The 19,222-nt window shown below is 33.3% G+C and overlaps 1 protein-coding gene across 1 annotated transcript in view; it reads right to left on the reverse strand.

Annotated features, from left to right (window-relative positions):
* Positions 1-6,750: 6,750 nt before the first annotated feature.
* The window catches only part of LOC127717774 (chitin synthase chs-2-like), a 33,336-nt gene continuing 20,864 nt past the window's right edge, over positions 6,751-19,222 (reverse strand). Inside the window, exons 11-13 of the mRNA XM_052223607.1 lie at positions 11,114-11,229; positions 9,242-9,277; positions 6,751-7,425 (exon numbers count right to left, since the gene is read on the reverse strand). The gene's annotated coding sequence lies outside the window, so the exon portion shown is untranslated. The remainder of the gene's footprint in view (positions 7,426-9,241; positions 9,278-11,113; positions 11,230-19,222) is intronic.

The raw sequence follows: 19,222 nt of genomic DNA on the forward strand, positions 1-19,222 counted from the left end.
ACTGAACGAACAAGTTTGATCTATGACACAATATCAATACAAAGTTAATAAAAAAAAAAGATGTAGGAACCGTGTCAATAAGACAACTCTAACCTGGGACAAAATGGCGTTAAATAAAACAACGTACACAGGTAAATTTAAATATAATAATTTTGTTGTTAGGAGTAAGGAATATATTTTTTACAAAAGTAATAATTTTGTTGTTCACAGTACGAGTACAGAAAGCTTGCATCTTTGCATTCTGCCTAAGAAGCTACTGTCTAAGTCAGTCTTATACATGTATGAATAAATGATCAAGTCGGCATGGAGAGGAGCACAGTTGGTTTCCACGGGAATGCCGATTGTTTGTTGAAAAACGCGTCCTCCAAACGTGACAAATATGTTGTCAATCAAGAAAATCAAACATTTTCGTAATGTTAGTTTCAATAAAAACTTATTTTGTCGATTTCTATAAATGTTAGTGATTAATCCAGGTCTAGTGTACGACCAGGTAGTTGCTTTCATTGTAATGAGTTCGGGCACTGGATAAGGAACAAAGTCCAAAGTCTGCTGCATAGATAAGAATTGATACTACTAAATGTAAAATTGATTACTAAAACATGAATACACACCCGGAGACAAGTATAGTATTGGGTGAAGTTGTTTTGTTTAGTAATGTCGATACGATAGGAAAACAAACATCACGTGATTCCCAGTCAATGAACAATGAGCATACTACTGCTATAGTAAAAATAATGGCAAAGGTATATATAATTTAAAGGACTTGGAAATACAAGATGAAATCTTTCTGTGTCTTAATTTTTTATTCATGTTTTAAGCTCTTATATTTTGAGACAATGAACGTATTTTTTAAAAGTCCTAAACCAAACTTCGAAACAGTGGTAACGCAATTTCTGGTACGCTACGCTGATTACTCTGAATGTCAGCCATGTAACGATACTTATATTTTAGAGTTGTGTTCAATTTAAATTATTGTCTGTGATCTTTAATATAAATCGTCATTACTTTACAGCACTCTTACACAAACTGCTACGTAAACAGTAAAGATTATATTCGTTCACTCAAAACATTGACAGATGTTTACTGGTTCTTATTACATTATATATAAATCGAACTTTTAAAAGTCTGGGTATAGAAAAATATATTTCATTATCTATTAAAAATTTCAAAATTGTCTAATCATGCATATATTATTCAATATTTACTATATAAATATTAAATAATGTATATACATGATCCGGCAATATTGGAATTGTTAATTGATAAATATATATAACGAACCATAAACATTGAAGTTAAATGTTTATGTTTCGTTGGACAAAACTACCGTCGGATCCATTGACACAAACCTGTACTTAACGGCCTGACATCAAACACAGAATAAATAATTTTCTTGAGACAAAAAGTCACAACATATCGTTACAATACTTCAAAACTACAAACGATAATATGAGCAACCATATCATGTCAAAAAGTTTAAGTTTTTCTTTGAAATCGGTATTTTTGCTATTTCACTGTCTTCATATGCACGTACCTGTCCCTTGTGAGGAACTTTGTCAGTTGTTGTGTTATGTCGAAGTCTCATGAATTCTATTCCCTTAAAAATTTGATTAACATTGTTGGTTTTTTTTTTTATAGTTTATCATTAATTTATGCACATCGTGTTTAGATGATTTACAGAATGGCATAATATATAAACACATGTCTTGTTAAAGTCTAAACTTTCCCTCAAGTACTTTTTTTTTTTTTTTTTTTTTTTACTTTTGTCGTTGATTCACTGTTTAATTGACGTATATCTCACATCCAGTTTTAATCATAGTTAAACGTTAACGCCTCGCTCATAAAAAAATAACTATATGATTACCTATTTATCAATTGCATTATCAGTATAGCTAGAGTATCTGAAAATACACAATTACAGAAATATCTTATAGATGTAATTGATTTAATCCTTACATCTCGAGTCGACTTCTTTACCGGCTGTAAGAGACATAAATCTGCTACAGTTGTGCATAATCGCCCTTTAAGTACGCAGCAACGTCCTTTCCAAAGCATAATCCAATGCCTCGTGTAGGTTGACATTTGTTTTCTGTGCAGGTCAAGGATCTTTTGCAAAAAATCTTTCTCTGCATGTCGCCCGTTGCACGGGTTGCAAAATAATTCTTCCTGTCTTGCATACATACATTTCCCAGTAGTGGTCAATTCCACCACTTCATCAAGGATAACCTACCTTGCAGAGCCATCCTTCTATATTGAATGATAATTTAATTTGATATGGTCTTGTTTATGCATGCACTAGACTTTTACCAGCAGCAATCAATAATTCAATTTGAAGTTGAAAATATCTCATTTGATAATCAAGTAGTGAACACTTAAGGCAGCAGTAGTTTTGTGTTCTCAAAAATCGATAGTGAGGAGACAAATCAAAGTAACAAACAAAACTTGAGGGAATGGCATAAACTCCAAAAAGAGAAAAAAGGATGCGTCAACTGAGTAGGCATCTCCTTAAATGCATGCCTCTTCCGCCATGCGAATTCACAATTAGTCATAATGTCATAATCGCGAATAGTCCACAATCGATAAATAACAGATCAGTCAAATGTATTTGTATCTAAATATCTAAGACTGCAAACAAAGGCTTGTAGTGGGTTGAGTGAACGACTCATCTTATTGGTCGAGCAATTTACCGTGACTGTTAGTCTTATATAGTGTCGATTTCAGTTGATCTTCCTCATAACTCTGTTTGAACAGTCTTTGTGTAAGATTTGAAGCAGTGTAACATACAATATTAAAGATACGTTCTTAACACCATGCAAGTTGGTTTTAAGAAATCATCGATACAAACAGATGCATCTCATGACATGATGTGTGTTTCTGTTTCATCCAAAATGAAAAGATATGTAGTGTATACATGTATACGTCAATGAGAAAGCATTCCAACGACACTAAACAAAAAGGTCAGAATGTGGATCAACAATTTACTAAATTGTATGTTCTTTATATCAAGCTTAAAATCACTCTAGATGAACTAATTAATGAGTTAATATATTTTCCAGATAATATGAAAGATTATTTGTCAATACCAAATTACATAAATATCAATCTGATTGATATACAGAACCTGTGTCCATGCTTTGCTTACAAGGATCTGATAACGCTCCTTTTTGTTTTCTTCTTTCGACATTTCGGGATACTCTGATTTTGTCGTAATGACACACACCAGAAACAAAACAGAAAGAAGAACAGAGTGTTGTCAGATCCTTGTATGGACAAAGAATATGTATTTTATTCAGAATGCATTAATAAATATCCCATTCCAATAATTGACGATATAACATACGAGACAGGCCTTAGTTTTGTTTGTTTGTGTTTTTGTCTTAAACGCCACTTGAAGCAGCTTTTGCTATATCTTGACGGCCAGTTTAAATCGGTGGATGAACCCGACGTTACAACACAAAACATGCACAATTAAAGAGTCGTTACTCATAACTTACGATGTGCACATGGTGTGCCCAAGAGACGGTATTGTGTATAAATATTATTACATGTACTGAATTACGTCTTTGTTTTGAAATATGTTATAATTTGGCCTAGGCCTGTTTTTAAAAAACAATCCATGAAATCCCATTTTTTTAATTGAAAGGTTGGTGACTGTGTTGAGCGCAAGTATCTTATCGAACTTAAAATAACGGAAACAACAGATACAGTTAAGGCTGCTTCATATTTTGACTTGCATCTAAAAATTATTAACGAGGGTCGGTTAAGAACAAAACTTTTTGACAAATGAGAATGTATTTAGCATCCAATTTGTGAACTTTCCATTTCTATGAAGCAATATTCCAGCAGCACCTGCATATGGATTATATATCTACCAGCTGATGCAATATTCCAGAATTTCCATGTCCGATATTGATTAGCATGAAAGAGGGTTGCTGCTTACAAGGACACTATTAAACCCAAAGTCCCTAGTGGTGAAATTGAAATTTTCAATTAGAAAATTTTATGGACACAATCACGAGTTGTTCGACTGTCATGGAATATTTGTTTCACAGATTACGACTGATAATTTGTCAAAAGCACGATCCCCTCGTTTTTGTACTTGAATGTGATATACCGAATTAGAATAATCACCGGGTTTGTGCTGATATAATCAACACGACGTGTTCCATATGTGTATCCAGTTCTGCTTACCCTTCCGGAGCACCTCTGATCATTCCCAATGTTTAATGAGGAGCGTACTGCTCAATATTTAGTTTTCTCTGTTTTGTTTTGTGTACTGTTGTTTGTCTTTTCGTCGTTTTTCATTTTTTTTTTTTTTTTTTTTTTTTTGCGTTGTCTAGTGGTTTTCGACTTATGAGTTTGAATACCCCTTTGATATCTTTTTCCTCTCTTTTAAGCCCTTCGTTAACTATTTCCTTTCAATTTATTATGCTACAGCTTATACTTTACCTCTCTTTGGACTTGGCGTCAAACGATGTAAGCTGCTCCAAAGTTATAGGTCCTTTTTGGTTTGTTCCTATATCATTTTATATCTCTTGCTTTCCAAACTCTCGTCTCGATCGCACTTGATGGCAGTTATACAGGAAACATAGATATCAAAATCTATGTTTTATGCAACAACCTACGTGTGTAACTGTTGATTATCAAAGGAGAGATAATAGCAAATTTAAAAATGTTAACATACTAGTTCAGCGAAAAAGGACGCCACACTAAACTCTGAAACATATAAATGAACCAATATTAAAAAATCATACAAGACTAACAAAGGCCAGAGGTTCCTGACTTCGGACGGGCAAAAATTAATCGGCGGGGTTTAAAAAGTTTTTTGAGATTTCAACTCTCCCCCTCTACTCTAGACAATGTGGGAAAAACCACAGCAATACGCTGTAAACTCAGTTTAAAAGAAGTCCGGGTCCGATGTCAGATAAGGTCACAGAAGAAACTAAGCAAAATGACAATGATGAACATACTTAAACAAAGGACTACTAACACTTACTGACATGCCAGCTGCAGACCTCAATTAAACTGATTGAAAGATTATGTCTTCATCATATTAAAATCAAGCACAATTCCTCCCGTAAGGGGTTAAGTATCATACCATCATAAAATATACGACAAGAACTTAACCTGCATCATGCCAACAACTTGTTTTAGAAGAAATGTTTTTAATTCAACCGCAAAGACCCTATGAGTGAATCAATATTAATTCCAATAAATGCCATTTTTAATGACTTGACAACAGTATCGTAACTATATCCCTTCGGAATAACTCGGTTTAAAGGTATGTTTAGCTTTGAACTGAATTACGACATTTTTGTGCTTTGTATGGAATATTACCATAAAAGATGGGATGTGAAATACCTGAACGTATAAGATGTCTGCACGATGATTTATATTTACGAATAATGTCTTTGTACCGATGATAAAAATTTAGTAAATGTTTTGACAAGTTTGTGATATCGAAAACCCTGGTGTAATATAATTTTCCGGTAATACAGAGATTTCTTTCGTTAAAATCAAATACATTGATACATACACGAGAGAATCGAACAAGTTGGGATATATAAACACCAACAGATGGTGCCAATGGAACGTTACCATCTAAAAATGGATAATTAACAATAGGACATGAAAAATCATTTTTATCGTAAATTTTGATAATGAGATAAAGATATCAAGATCCAGGAAAGGACAGTGTTCATTGTTAGTATTAGCTTTATTTAAAATCATTTCAGCAGGATAAATCTCTTAAGCGTACAAACTGAAGTCGTCACTATTGAGAGCCAATATATCATCCACATATTGAAACGCATGATTAAATCTTTGTATCAGATGTTGTTTCGATGATACGTTGTCTTTGTGGTCATTTTAGACCCACCATTAGAACACAACATAATGACTACAACCAGTGAGGATTGTGATGTTATATAACGCTGCTTTATGAAAATATGACATATGGTATATGTATATTAAATCATTCTTCATCTGCAGTACGATTCCTGTGTGTTGTAATCCATGCGTATAATCTTGTATATTTGCTATTCATTGATATATGTTCCATATCTCAATTCAACAGTGTTCAGTACAATATACTTTCAGAGTTGAGAAGTAAAGATTTTTGTTATCTATTCGACAAAAGACATACAATTACACGATACAGTCAAACAACAAATTGAGGTAAATGCATTTTTCATTATGTCCAAATATTATTCATATCGCCTCCAAATAAATAAAATGATATTGATATATATTTGTAAAACAAATATAATTACGCAAAAAGAGTAACTTTTCACAATATTGATTCTCATTTTGGTAAGAGCAATAAATTTTTTAAAGATAATATATGAGAGTATTTAGTTAGTGTAAACGTGCATGAATCAAGCAGTCTTTACATGAACTGAGTTGACTCGACCTTCAGATCTAAAGATAAATTTGCGTTTATTTTTGGTTTTTCTTTTTTATTTTTGTATTGCTGTTGTTCTGTTTATATAAAGAACACTCATGGCAAAAACATCTTTTCTTATGTAAAGATAGAATTGGAATATATTATCTTTCTTAAACACATGTTACCTAATATGTTGTTTGCACATGCTCTTTGGAAATGAAATTACCCCTCACCCACCCGCCCCCCTCCCCCAACTTTGGAGTGACTTGTTGTCAAAGATTTGTGTCTTGGCTGCAATGTTTACTACGGTAGTAAATCTATGAACAATCATACAGATGAATTGAATCAAAAGAAGAAAACTAAAAACAAGTAAAATATTATTATTTTCCGCCGTCATTTTTAGTCGTTGGATTTACTTTGTTGACAAAAATTTGTTTCTTGGCTGCAATATTTACAAGCGTAGTACATCTATAAACAATCATACAGATAATATGAATAAAAAAAGAAAGCCAAACATACCTAAAATATTATTATTATCCGCTGTCAATCATCAGTCTTTGGAGTGACTTTGCTGACAAAGAACTGTGTTTTGGCAGCAATATTTACAAGCGTAGTAAATCTATGAACAATCATACAGATAAATTGAATCAAAAGAAGAAAACCAAACACAACTATGAAGAGTACTGCTATAGGAACAATCTCAATTTGATTCCCCCTGCAGTCCACAAATATGGATAAAGAACCTGCGAATACATCTACCTGTGTCAAGGAGTATATGAGTGTTATCAAAAAAGCATTCAGCATGTAAACAAACAAGCACACTTGATTACGCATATCAATTAATTTTTTTTCAATTATTTCTTTTTCTTGTAAGTATTTCCTCTTGTTCACAGGATCTTTGTGAAAGGGTTTGAGATGGCTTTTGATGGTTTGTATCCACCACTTATTTTCCTGTTCGTCGATTTGAACACTTCCCCTGTCTGCATAATCATTTACTTCTACGTAAGAACTTTCCTCTGGGTCCTGTTCTCTGTGCGTTTCTGTGAAGAAAATATTATCTTATCAAACAATTTATCTGTATTAAGTTCGTGTTCCGTTTCGATGTGACATTTATACATGTAGCAACACCTAATAAGGTTTAACAGGATCATCTTAGCTAAACGATGTTAAGGTTGTTCGTATAGGTTTTTTCTTTACTTTTCTATAAAGATGGTAAAGTACTTCATTTTTTCGATGTCTTTTTTTTTTCATGGTAATGTCCTCCTTTCATGCTATATATGGATACTATAAATTCAATAACTTCTTTAAGAACTTACGTATACCGATGATTTCTATGTACGGTAAAATCATAGGGAAAGACAAGATCCATGTACCAATCTGCTACAGTATGATACATTTTTTCTCTACTTATAGATGCGAAAAGTAAATTAACAAAAATACCGAACTCCATGGAAAATTCAAAACGGAAAGTCCCTTAACAATTGGCAAAACCAAAAGCTCAAACACATCAAAAGAATGGAAAACAACTGTCATATTCCTGACTTGGTACAGGCATTTTCTTATGTTGAAAATTGTGGATTAAACCTGGTTTGGAAGGCAGATAAACCTCTCATATGTATGTCAGTCGCATAAAATTCAATTAAATTGACAATAATGTGTGAACAAAACAAACAGAGGGTACACAGGGTACATTAAATACCCATTAGGTTGGAAACTGGCAAAGCCATAGTAAAAACGAAGACGAGGAAAATACGAAAAAATCCATCTACCGCTACAAAGTCGACTTAACAGACTGCGAAATACGACTTCAATCCAATGGAGAAGGTGCTCTGGAAGAGTAACCAGATCCTGCTTCCCTATAGGCACTTTTAAATTTGTTAATTTAAAATTTCTATGTTTCAGCAACATATGCATATAGAGAATTTACTAGATGATACATGTACGATATCAATGGCTAACGTATCTTGTGACTAGTCCTGACTTACTGTGAATAAGGAAACTTGTTCTATAGTTGCTGACGTATTTTTGATTTGGTATAGAAAAATCTGTTGCATATATGACCATAATTAGTATCTAATCGCCGTAGGTAGAGCCAGTATTTATATTGTTTGATTGTGGCATCACTTAATGACACTGATGACAGGATTGCCACTTGCCTTGATCTAAATACTGCATTTTATCATAGTTTTTGGTGGCGTTTTTTTTCCTTACTTGTAAATCTGTAATTGGGCTTAGGCATAGAAAAAAAGATAATATCTTTCAAAACTTCAAAATCTAATTTCATGTCAGTGATCTTTTTGGTTGTGTTTAAGCTTGATCTAAGTAAATCATAGATTTTACTGTCACATTTGTGTAATATAATGTACTGGTCAAGTTAGGTTTACAAGGAAAAATAAAACAATTTATATATATATGATCATGAACACTGGTTCGGAACTTACTAAATTAGGATGTTATGACATGATTTACACACATTACCCTAAAATAAGGCTTTAATATTTTGCAATATACATCACATACATTTATAATTTCCTTGGTACCATTTGTCTTCCTTTGGGGATAACAACTTCTTTGTGTAGAAGCATAAGAAGCTAATTTTAACACTTTATATTTTCTATTTGTGTTTTGTAGAATGTTTGTCTTTTGGTTGATTTTCGTGTTTTTTTGTTTGTTTTTTTTTTTCGTCATGGCGTTGTTGGTTATTTTTACTATAAAGTTACACTATCCATTTAGTATCTTCCGCTTCTCCTTTAATTTTTAATAATCTTAGCTGTTTGGGTGAACTAAAAAGGTATCAAGCATTTGGATTTCGCACATATCAGTTCATAGAGCAAAACATTTGATCTATTTACTTACCTGAGAATTCCAAATCTTCAATATCAACTCGATACCCTTAGAAAATATATAAAGATATAACTAAATATCCATACGTATAAAATTAGGAAATGAATTTTTTTTTTTCTTCTTCTTTAAAGCTGATGTTTTACTCTTCCAAATTAAAGAGAAATATTTTTTTTATTAATTTAATATACAACTTATAATGTGTTGTTCTCTAGTTTTTACAACTTATGGTCCTACATCCGGACAATACCTGTATCTTGCTATCTTCCAACGTCGTGTTTTTCTCAGACTGCATGTGACGTCTTCAGAGTAAATTGATAAAAGGTGAACTGATTTATAGTCTGAGAAACAATCGTTTATTCATTAGATCCAATTTGTACTACCTTTTATAACGTTTACGCATCTTAGATCGTAACTTTGTCTGTTTTGTATTTTGTGTTATCGTTTGAACTTATAACTGGTCTGAAACCTAATCCAACTTAATTTTAATACACCTTGTATTGTTTTATTTCTACAAAAATTCTAGGAAAAAGGGGGTGAGCATTAACAAAAAGATGCTGAATCCAACCACATCATTTTTGGAACATATCTTAAGCCAGGAACATGTAAGCCAGTTGTTGTCGTTGGTTGCTGTCAGCATTTTTTATTTTTGCTTATTTTCGTCGGCTGTTCGTTTTCACTTTTGAACATGAAACAACATTTTGTAATACCTTGTCCTTATAACTTGCTTCAGGGGTTTTTGTTGAAGGCCTGACGATGACCTCAAACTATTACAGTATATGTTCTTTTATTATAGCATGTTTAATAAATATGCTTATCATCGGCAATAATATTATAACTCTTTCCTTATATACCAGTTCATAGGCTTTATGAACCATAAAGAAAGAATTAAAATTTGCCTTGGAATTCAGTATTTTTGTTATACTTATTTGGAATTAGAAGGTTTCATGTTAAAAATTTAAACTATTTTACCCCTCCATTGATAAAAACGACATACAAATACATTCAACAAATTTATAAAAAAAAGCGACCCTCCTTAAAGACAGTTATGATTCTCAAGGTGAAATAAGACAACCGGTTTAAACAATGTTACTTCCCATAATAGACTCGTTTCATATAAAAGAAATACGCAGTTTCTACATACTTTCCGTTAAAAAAGGACCACTTTTGGTCAGCAGAAGATATCTTTTGTAAATAATTTTATAAGATCATTTGCCCGAATAATGATGCAGTTTTAAGTTAGACAATTTATTGATATTGTCGACAATTCTGGGACATCAACTGTTTTACGGTTATAGGGACGAACGACTAAAATCGACACTACATATGTTTTTAATAAGTTCTTTATTACGATATGTCTTTGTCTCAATTCACTACTAACTACATGTTTTCGCAGTTTAAAATCTTAAGATTTGTAGATACCATGACAGTTGTTTTTTAGTAATAAATAATATCATGCCTACATAGATGAATATATATTTAACATCTACAACTTGTATATTCATCAGGGTAATATTTTCCATTGAAAAAAAATACTTTCTTCAAACAGTAACTTTTTGGATTTCAATAAAAGTTATCTATGTATCTATGTATTGCTGGTAAATTATTTAGTCAGGGATTTCGTTACCACAAATCACTTTAAACCTTTACTTAATTCTATCATAGTCAGGAGATTTTGTCATCAAGTGTACAAACCTTGTATCATTAAACATGTTAAAGAAATTGCATCTATATCACGTCTTTCATTGAAAAACTACAATTCCATTAGTTTTCGAAAGTGATTCGTTAGTAGCACCAGTTGTTGTACAATAAACAATATTTGTTCTTAAATAATTTTGGGGTTTTTGAACAATGAAACCTTTGTAGCTTTTTTATATATTGACATACCTGTTTCTGCGTTTCCTCGGTTCACATCCAGATCATCTTTGAGATACTTCCATTTATTAAGAATACTCAATATAAAGTCACTCTTTGTGTAATTATTTGTAGGGCAGAACATACAACTGTAATCAAATGTTAAATATATTATTTTGATTAAAATCAAGACTTATTCATTTATATATAAATAAAAAGCGGTGTGGGATATATATATATATAAAAACGCCACAAAGTGTACAAAACAACACCCAATATTAAAAGATGAAAACATTAAATGTAAATATCTATAAATATTTCGAATAACAGATATCCTTCATCAGTAAGATTATGATGTAAAATGAATCATATCAATCTATTCTGATTTAACTATAACAATCTTGAAATTTATACAATTAAAACCGAACACAAAAACGCTTGTAAAATAACGTAGGTTATAAAGCTATTTACAACAGAGACTGCATAGATATGCTTCAAATAAAAATAGTAATGTGCGATATGAACTGGTACAATTCTAAAATTTCAAAGGTGACGAAAGTTAAGATCTTACAACAACGACTGCGTGGAAATACATTCCCAATAAACAGCACTGACCGAACTTAGCTGGTACAATATTTCAAATTTGACAATGGTAAAGTAATTACAACAGAGGCTGCGTATTTAAACATCCCAAATAAATAGAAGTTTGATAATGATTCAAACAAGATAATAATACATTTTGACAAAGGTTGAGTAATTGAACGTGACTGCGTACTTGCACGTCCCAAATGAATAGAACCCTGCGATTCAAACTGGTATTAGAGTTGACAAAGGTAAAAAAATAGCAACAAAGGCTGTGTACTAATATGTAATATAACCAAAATGAAAAGCACTGCGCGAATTAGAACTACACCTTTTCATTTATCCCATTTGGTGCAAAAGTTTTTAATTTTCTTATCCAAAATCTTTCCCGAGCATATCTATCCTCCCTAGACCAAGCAGTGTTGTGGTCTATGATTGTAATAGTCAGTCGATTGCGATCTGCCTTAGTGTGGCCAGGAAATCTCAAATGTCGACTGAGAGGAAGGTCTGGCTCGCATTCATAGTCGCTACGATGGCCGTTCTTTCGTTTGTGAAATGGGTGTTCTGACTCGCCAACATACTGTTTACCACATTTACACTGCAGAAGATACACAGCATTTGTAGTCTTTCAATTAACATTGTAAAATATGGTGTATTCCGTACCATTGGAGTGACTGTTAAAAGTCTGGATATTCAGTATTTGTTTGCAAGTCAGAAATCGTTTATTTCCGCATCCCTTGCAAGAGCCCACAGACGAAGAGCCTGTTTTAGAGATTAAATTAGCTCTCAACAGCAAGTCTTTAAGGCTTTTGGGCCTACGGAAAGCCAGTACAGGTGGCTCGGGAAAGATTTTGGATAGTTTAGGATGTTTTTCGATTTCTTTCCAATTTTAGCGGGTAAGGTGTGATAACTTGTCAAATTTGGGATGGTAAGTCAGCACAAACGGCACTCTCTTTTTGACCTTTTTGTCTTTATATTGTAAAAGTTCATCTCAGCTGAAGTTGTTAGCACGAGAGAAACCTTGATCAATGTCTTTTCTTTTGTAGCCCCGATTTTTATAGGTGACCGCGAAGTTCTTGTAGTCGCCTCTTTGCAGTATCGTTGGTGGAGCAAATCCGTTTTATTCGTATGGCCTGGCTGTAGGGAATGCTCCTGGTGCAATGTTTAGGATGGCAACTCAAAGGAGAAAGATGTTGATGTTTGTCTGTGGGCTTGCAATACAGATCTGTAAATATGGATCCATCCTTCACTTGCGTGGCAGTGTCAAGAAATGTGATCTTAGAGTCAAGTGAATTTTATTGAGGGATGAGCATCGTTGGCATGTTGAATGAACAAATTAAGTTGTTGTTCAGTATTATCCCATTTCATGTCAATATCGTCGATGAATCGGAACCAAGAGAGAGGTTGATAAAGAGAAGAATTGAGAATTCGCTGTTCTAATTTCCCCATAAAAATATTGGCATAAGACGGGGCCATCTTTGTTCCCATTGCTGTTCCATTAACTTGGAAAGAGTGTTCACCATTGAATGTGAAGTTATTGCATTTCAATACCAAAGTTAGAAGCTGGACTAGACATTCAGTAGGTGGATGCAAGGTGTTGCGGGAGCTCCAGACTTCCCTACAGGCTTCAATACCATCGTCATGGGGGATGTTAGTATAGAGAGAGGCAACATCAAGCGAGACAAGGATCGTTTTAGGGGGAAGAGGGTTCAAGGATTCCATTTTTCTTAAGATAGTGTGTTGTGTCTTGTATAAAGGATGGTAAATTTTCCACATATGGTCTTAAAAAACAGTTTATTAAAATAAAGTATGTCAATAAAGGTTTTGATTTTGTAAATATTGCCGGTATTTTTAACGACCATTCTGTTAAAGAACAAATTCCGGGATATTTTGATAATACTGAGCTCCCTCTTATTTGTTATATTTACAAGAAATCTACCCGGAAATTTGTGTTTAATTATAGCCAATTGTGTAAAGATGTTAATATCAGTGAAAATACACCTACTTCATGTAATTGCAGTAATTCCGAATACATTTATGGACCCATTTCCCATGTTATAACAGGAGATCTTAACATCGTTCAAGACCGAGAGTTAAAATCATTCCTCAGTAAAGGACCTAAATATCGTCCCCCGTCAATTATTAATTGGAATGAGTGTCGTAATATCATCCACGACTCACTCCATACTTACTGTTTGAAATGGATAAAACGGGAAAAAGCTGACAAAAAATCTTTGGACTCTTTTTTTAAATCAGTAATGAACATAGTTGATATACGTATTCAACATTTTAAAGAACATTTTACTCTTAACAATAACCACAATAAACCTATTTCTCGTATCAAACACAAACTAAAAGAACTAGCCAAGGAATTTGTTTTTGTCCCGGCCGATAAAGCTGCTAATAATATTATTATTGTTTGACGTAAATTTTACATTGAGGTTCTGAAAAAAGAAATCACCAATTCACCAACATTCCAACTGACTCCATTTTCAGAAAACGACATCTGTAACAAACATAAACTTTTAGCTACCGCTTTACAAGCAGAACCAAATACAATGAAAGTCCCAACTATGTATTGGCTTCCGAAGCTACACAAAACACCTTACAAATATAGATTCATTTCGTCTTCAAGCCATTGTTCCACTACTAAATTGTCTATTCTTCTTACCAGTACACTTGGTACAATCAAAAACCTGATAATAAATTGTTCAAATAAGGCCATCGAAAATAGTGGAATTAATTACTTTTGGAGTGTCAAGAACTCGTTGGAAGTACTTGATAAATTGCATGCATATATTGGTGATTTTGAATCTGTTCAAAGTTTTGATTTTTCTACCCTATATACCACATTGCCTCACATTCTCATTAAGAAAAAATTCACACACCTAATCAAATGGGCATTTAAAAAGTCAGAATGTGAATATATATGTTCAAACTCTTTTAGGTCATTTTTTAGTAGCAATAAACAAAAAAACTATGTCAATTGGACATGCTTTGATACTATATATGCCCTTGAATTTTTACTAGATAACATTTTTGTTCGCTTTGGAGATTCCGTATATCGTCAGGTTATCGGAATTCCAATGGGGACTAACTGTGCACCACTTATTGCGGACCTTTTTTTGTATTGCTATGAGTTACAATTTATGACAAAAATCAGTAAAGACCCATCGAAACAACATCTGATACACAAATTTAATAATACTTTTAGATATTTGGATGATATTTTGGCTCTCAATAATGACGACTTCAGTATGTATACTAAAGAAATTTATCCTGTTGAACTTACTTTAAATAAAGCTAATACTAACAATGACCACTGCCCTTTCCTCGATCTTGATATCTATATCATTAACGGAAAGCTAAATACTAAAATATATGATAAAAGAGATGATTTTTCATTTCCTATCGTTAATTATCCATTTTTAGATGGTGACGTTCCCTTGTCACCATCTTACGGTGTTTATATATCTCAACTTGTACGATTCGCTCGTGTATGTAACAATGTTTTAGATTTTAACGAGAGAAATTTATGTATTACTGAAAAATTATTACACCAGGGTTTTCGATATCACAAACTAGTCAAAACATTTACTAAATTTTATCATCGGTATAAGGACATCATTCGTAAATATAGCTCAACATACAGACTTCTTATACGTTCAGGTATTTCACATCCAATTTTTTATGGAAATATTCTTTATAAAGCACAAAAATGTCAGTATTCACCTCTGAAACTAACAAAACCTTTAAATAGACTTATTAAGAAGGGATATAGATACGATACTGTTGTCAGGTCATTAAAGATTGCATATTTTGGCGTTAATATTGATTCACTTATAGGGTCTTTGCATCGGCACTAAACACATTTATTTAAAAACCAGTTGTTGGCATGACACGGGTTATGTTCTTCTCATATATGTTATGATGGTATGATACTAAACCCCTAACGGGAAGGATTGTGCCTGATATTCATATGATGAAGACATAATCTTTCAATCAGTTTAATTGAAGTCTGGAGCTGGCATGTCAGTTAACTGCTAGTAGTCTGTTGTTATTTATGTATTATTGTCATTTTGTTTATTTTCTTTGGTTACATCTTCTGACATCAGACTCGGACTTCTCTTGAACTGAATTTTAATGTGCGTATTGTTATGCGTTTACTTTTCTACATTGGCTAGAGGTATAGGGGGAGGGTTGAGATCTCATAAACATGTTTAACCCCGCCGCATTTTTGCGCCTGTCCCAAGTCAGGAGCCTCTAGCCTTTGTTAGTCTTGTATTATTTTTAATTTTAGTTTCTTGTGTACAATTTGGAGTTTAGTATGGCGTTCATTATCACTGAACTAGTATATATATTTGTTTAGGGGCCAGCTGAAGGACGCCTCCGGGTGCGGGAATTTCTCGCTGCATTGAAGACCTGTTGGTGGCCTTCTGCTGTTGTCTGTTCTGTGGTCGGGTTGTTGTCTCTTTGACACATTCCCCATTTCCATTCTCAATTTTATTAAATGAAAGTCAATAAATTCTGATATTTTCTCTGTAGGGTGGTCATTGGCAGAAACAATTGGTTTTTACCTGGATTATTGACTTTGTGCAGAAGATAGAAACGCCCCGGCTTTGATTTTCAGGTTTTATATATTTGAATGTGTCTCCATCAATATGATCCTGTTCACACATGATTTTCAAATTTGTTGTGACCTCTTTGTTGAATTGAGGGGTGGGGTCAGAGTCTATTTTTTTATAAAATCTCTAATCAGAGAGTTGACGTTCTGCCTCTCGAATGTAATCACCTTTGTCCATGACGACAACAGCGCTGCCTTTGTCTGCTGGTTTTATTATAATGTCGTCTCTGCTTTAAAGCAGCCGAACAGCTTCATTTTCTTCAGACGATAAATTGTTGAATTTTGGGGAAGTGGCAGTGGACAGATGTGTTACGTCGGATTTAATTTTGTCAATAATATGTTCTAAAGTAGCACATTTACTGGGTTTAGGAATCCATGAACTTTTTTTCCTGAATCTGGGAATATCGACATCTTCTTGTTCTTCGTTTGAGTCGAGATCACTTATGTCCCCATCAATGTTACTTTTTGTGGTGTCCTTAGAGAAGTGTTCCTTGATTCTGAGAGATCTTGCTAATTTGTCTAGGTCATCTCCCAATAGTAAAGTATCAATTTTGCCTGACATGGAACAAAAATTAAGACCTTTTGACAATACTTTAGTCTCGGTCTCTGACAAGGCAACTGAAGACAAATTGACTACAACAGTTTGTAGAGTTCTTACAACTTTGTTTTTATCTCCTAAATCTGCGATTCCGGGATATTTATCCGGCTATGATAGTACGATTAAGAGTTAAGGTGGTCTGCTCTCTTGTTATAGTGTATAAAAGTACGCCGTGTCGTTTAAAATTTTTTAATTGTTTTTGTAGTAATTTCCTGGATTCAATGCGCAAGATGTCTCTTACGAGAAAGAAAGATCGTTGACTAATATCTAGACGTCTCATATATATATATATATATATATATATATATAGAAGTCTATAAAAAACACCAACCAGCAAATGTAATATGTACCGGATCGTCTAGAATAGACGATACTGCGCAGATAAGGAAAAAAATTATATAAGTCTAAAGATTTGCACAATGGTACTAATATAAGATGGTAATATACGAAGATGATGTTATAAAATCGTGTTGACAAATATTTCGGCTTAACAAATAGCCTTCGTCATATATCAATGAGTTAGCAGCCAAAAAGCAAATATTACTCATCATCAATAGATCAACATACATAATTCAGTATAAGTACTATGTACATGTCGTTGTGAGAACAATGGTGGCGTCTTATCACACACAAATATTCTTAACTATTTTCATCCAGACCTTGCAATATTCTATTTATTGCAAAAAATGCGATTCAGTGCAGTTTGGTTTATTTGTTAGCATTATTTGTACAATGTAGCTGCATTTCTAAAAATATCTATAATCACTTTCGTGTTTTTTTTTCATTGTTAAACAATCACATCATTTTCATTTTCTGAAATAACAGTTCCCTAAATACACTTATGTATTAGAGAAGTAAATAAAATGGTGAAATCGGAGATGTCATTTTTTTAACTGTGCAATACTCAATATTTTCTCAGATTTTCTATTTCCTGGAACCAGTTCTTTGGGTTTCTGGGTAAAGTTTGATTGGTTGATGGATTGATAAATTGGTGTTTTATGCCACTTTCATCGCTCTTGGCTATTTTGTGGCGGTCAGTTTTTATTAGTGGAGAAACCGGAAATGCCCGGAGAGAACAAACGACCTTCGGCAGGAAAACTTGCAATCCTAGTCAATTAAGATTGGTTTGAGCCAGTTCCTGCCGAAGGTCGTTTGTTCTCTCCGGGCATTTCCGGTTTCTCCACTAATAAAAACTGACCGCCACAAAATAGCCAAGAGCGATGAAAGTGGCATAAAACACCAATTTATCAATCCATCAACCAATCAAACTTTACTCAGAAACCCAAAGCGTACCTGCCACATTTAGGGTTCGAACTCACAACCTCAGTGTTGACAGGCTAGCGATACAGTAGCTGGACTACTAAGACCACTCGTCCACCGAGTCCTCTTGTTACCTTTGAAGTAACCGTTTAACGAAAGATGTTTTAGGGGCACATCTCACAAACATAAACACTTAGAAACAAAGCACTGACATTCGATTAAACTGAGGGATTAAAACTGTCCTGTTATATGGTTTACTGCATAAACATTTTTATAAAACCACAACCAATCTTATTGTCTACAAGTATATCCTATTATGCCAATGCCGGGAATAAAATGTACAGCAAAGTAATTTAAGTCATTATTTGAATTGTCTATTTCTGTCTCATAAATGTATGTTTTAATCAACTTTACATAAACAACTGGATCTTTCTTTTTAAATTTTATGTTATTCTTCTTGGAAGTGTAAAATGCCATAGTCGTTTACCGATTTTTAAATATTTAAAACGGAGCGTATAAAAGTGTGTCTTCATTGTAAGCGTTCCATGCTGTGCATACATTACCTCTTTTACAAATACACATTCAGTCAAAAATAGCATGATTGGAAATTTTATACAATCTGTACATTACAGATTAGAGGAATACTCGTAACAAGAGTGCACACGCTGAAATGTCTCGCCTGCTTTAGTAAACATTGATTTTATGTTGACATTCCTAAATATAAAGTTTAACTACATGTATCACATTACCTTAATATGATCCAATACAATAAGGTCAAGGTCAGATAAACCAAGCCAAAAATACCGGTACACATTACAATCATTCCGTTCACCGAATAGATTTGACTTAATGCTTATAGTATACAAGAAACAAACCAAACCCTGAAAACGTTTTATTGACCAAAGAAACATGAAAAAGAGGTCAAGGTCAGATGAACCTTGCCAGAAAAACATGTACCCACTACAATCATTCCCTGCGCATCACATATAGTTGACCTATTGCATATAGTATCTAAGACACAAACTGAACCAGGAAAACTTAACAATGACCAATGAACCATGAAAATCAGTTCAAGGTC

This window comes from Mytilus californianus, unplaced genomic scaffold (assembly GCF_021869535.1).
Source record: "Mytilus californianus isolate M0D057914Y unplaced genomic scaffold, xbMytCali1.0.p SCAF_10, whole genome shotgun sequence".
In the NCBI taxonomy this organism is placed as follows: Eukaryota; Metazoa; Mollusca; class Bivalvia; order Mytilida; family Mytilidae; genus Mytilus; species Mytilus californianus.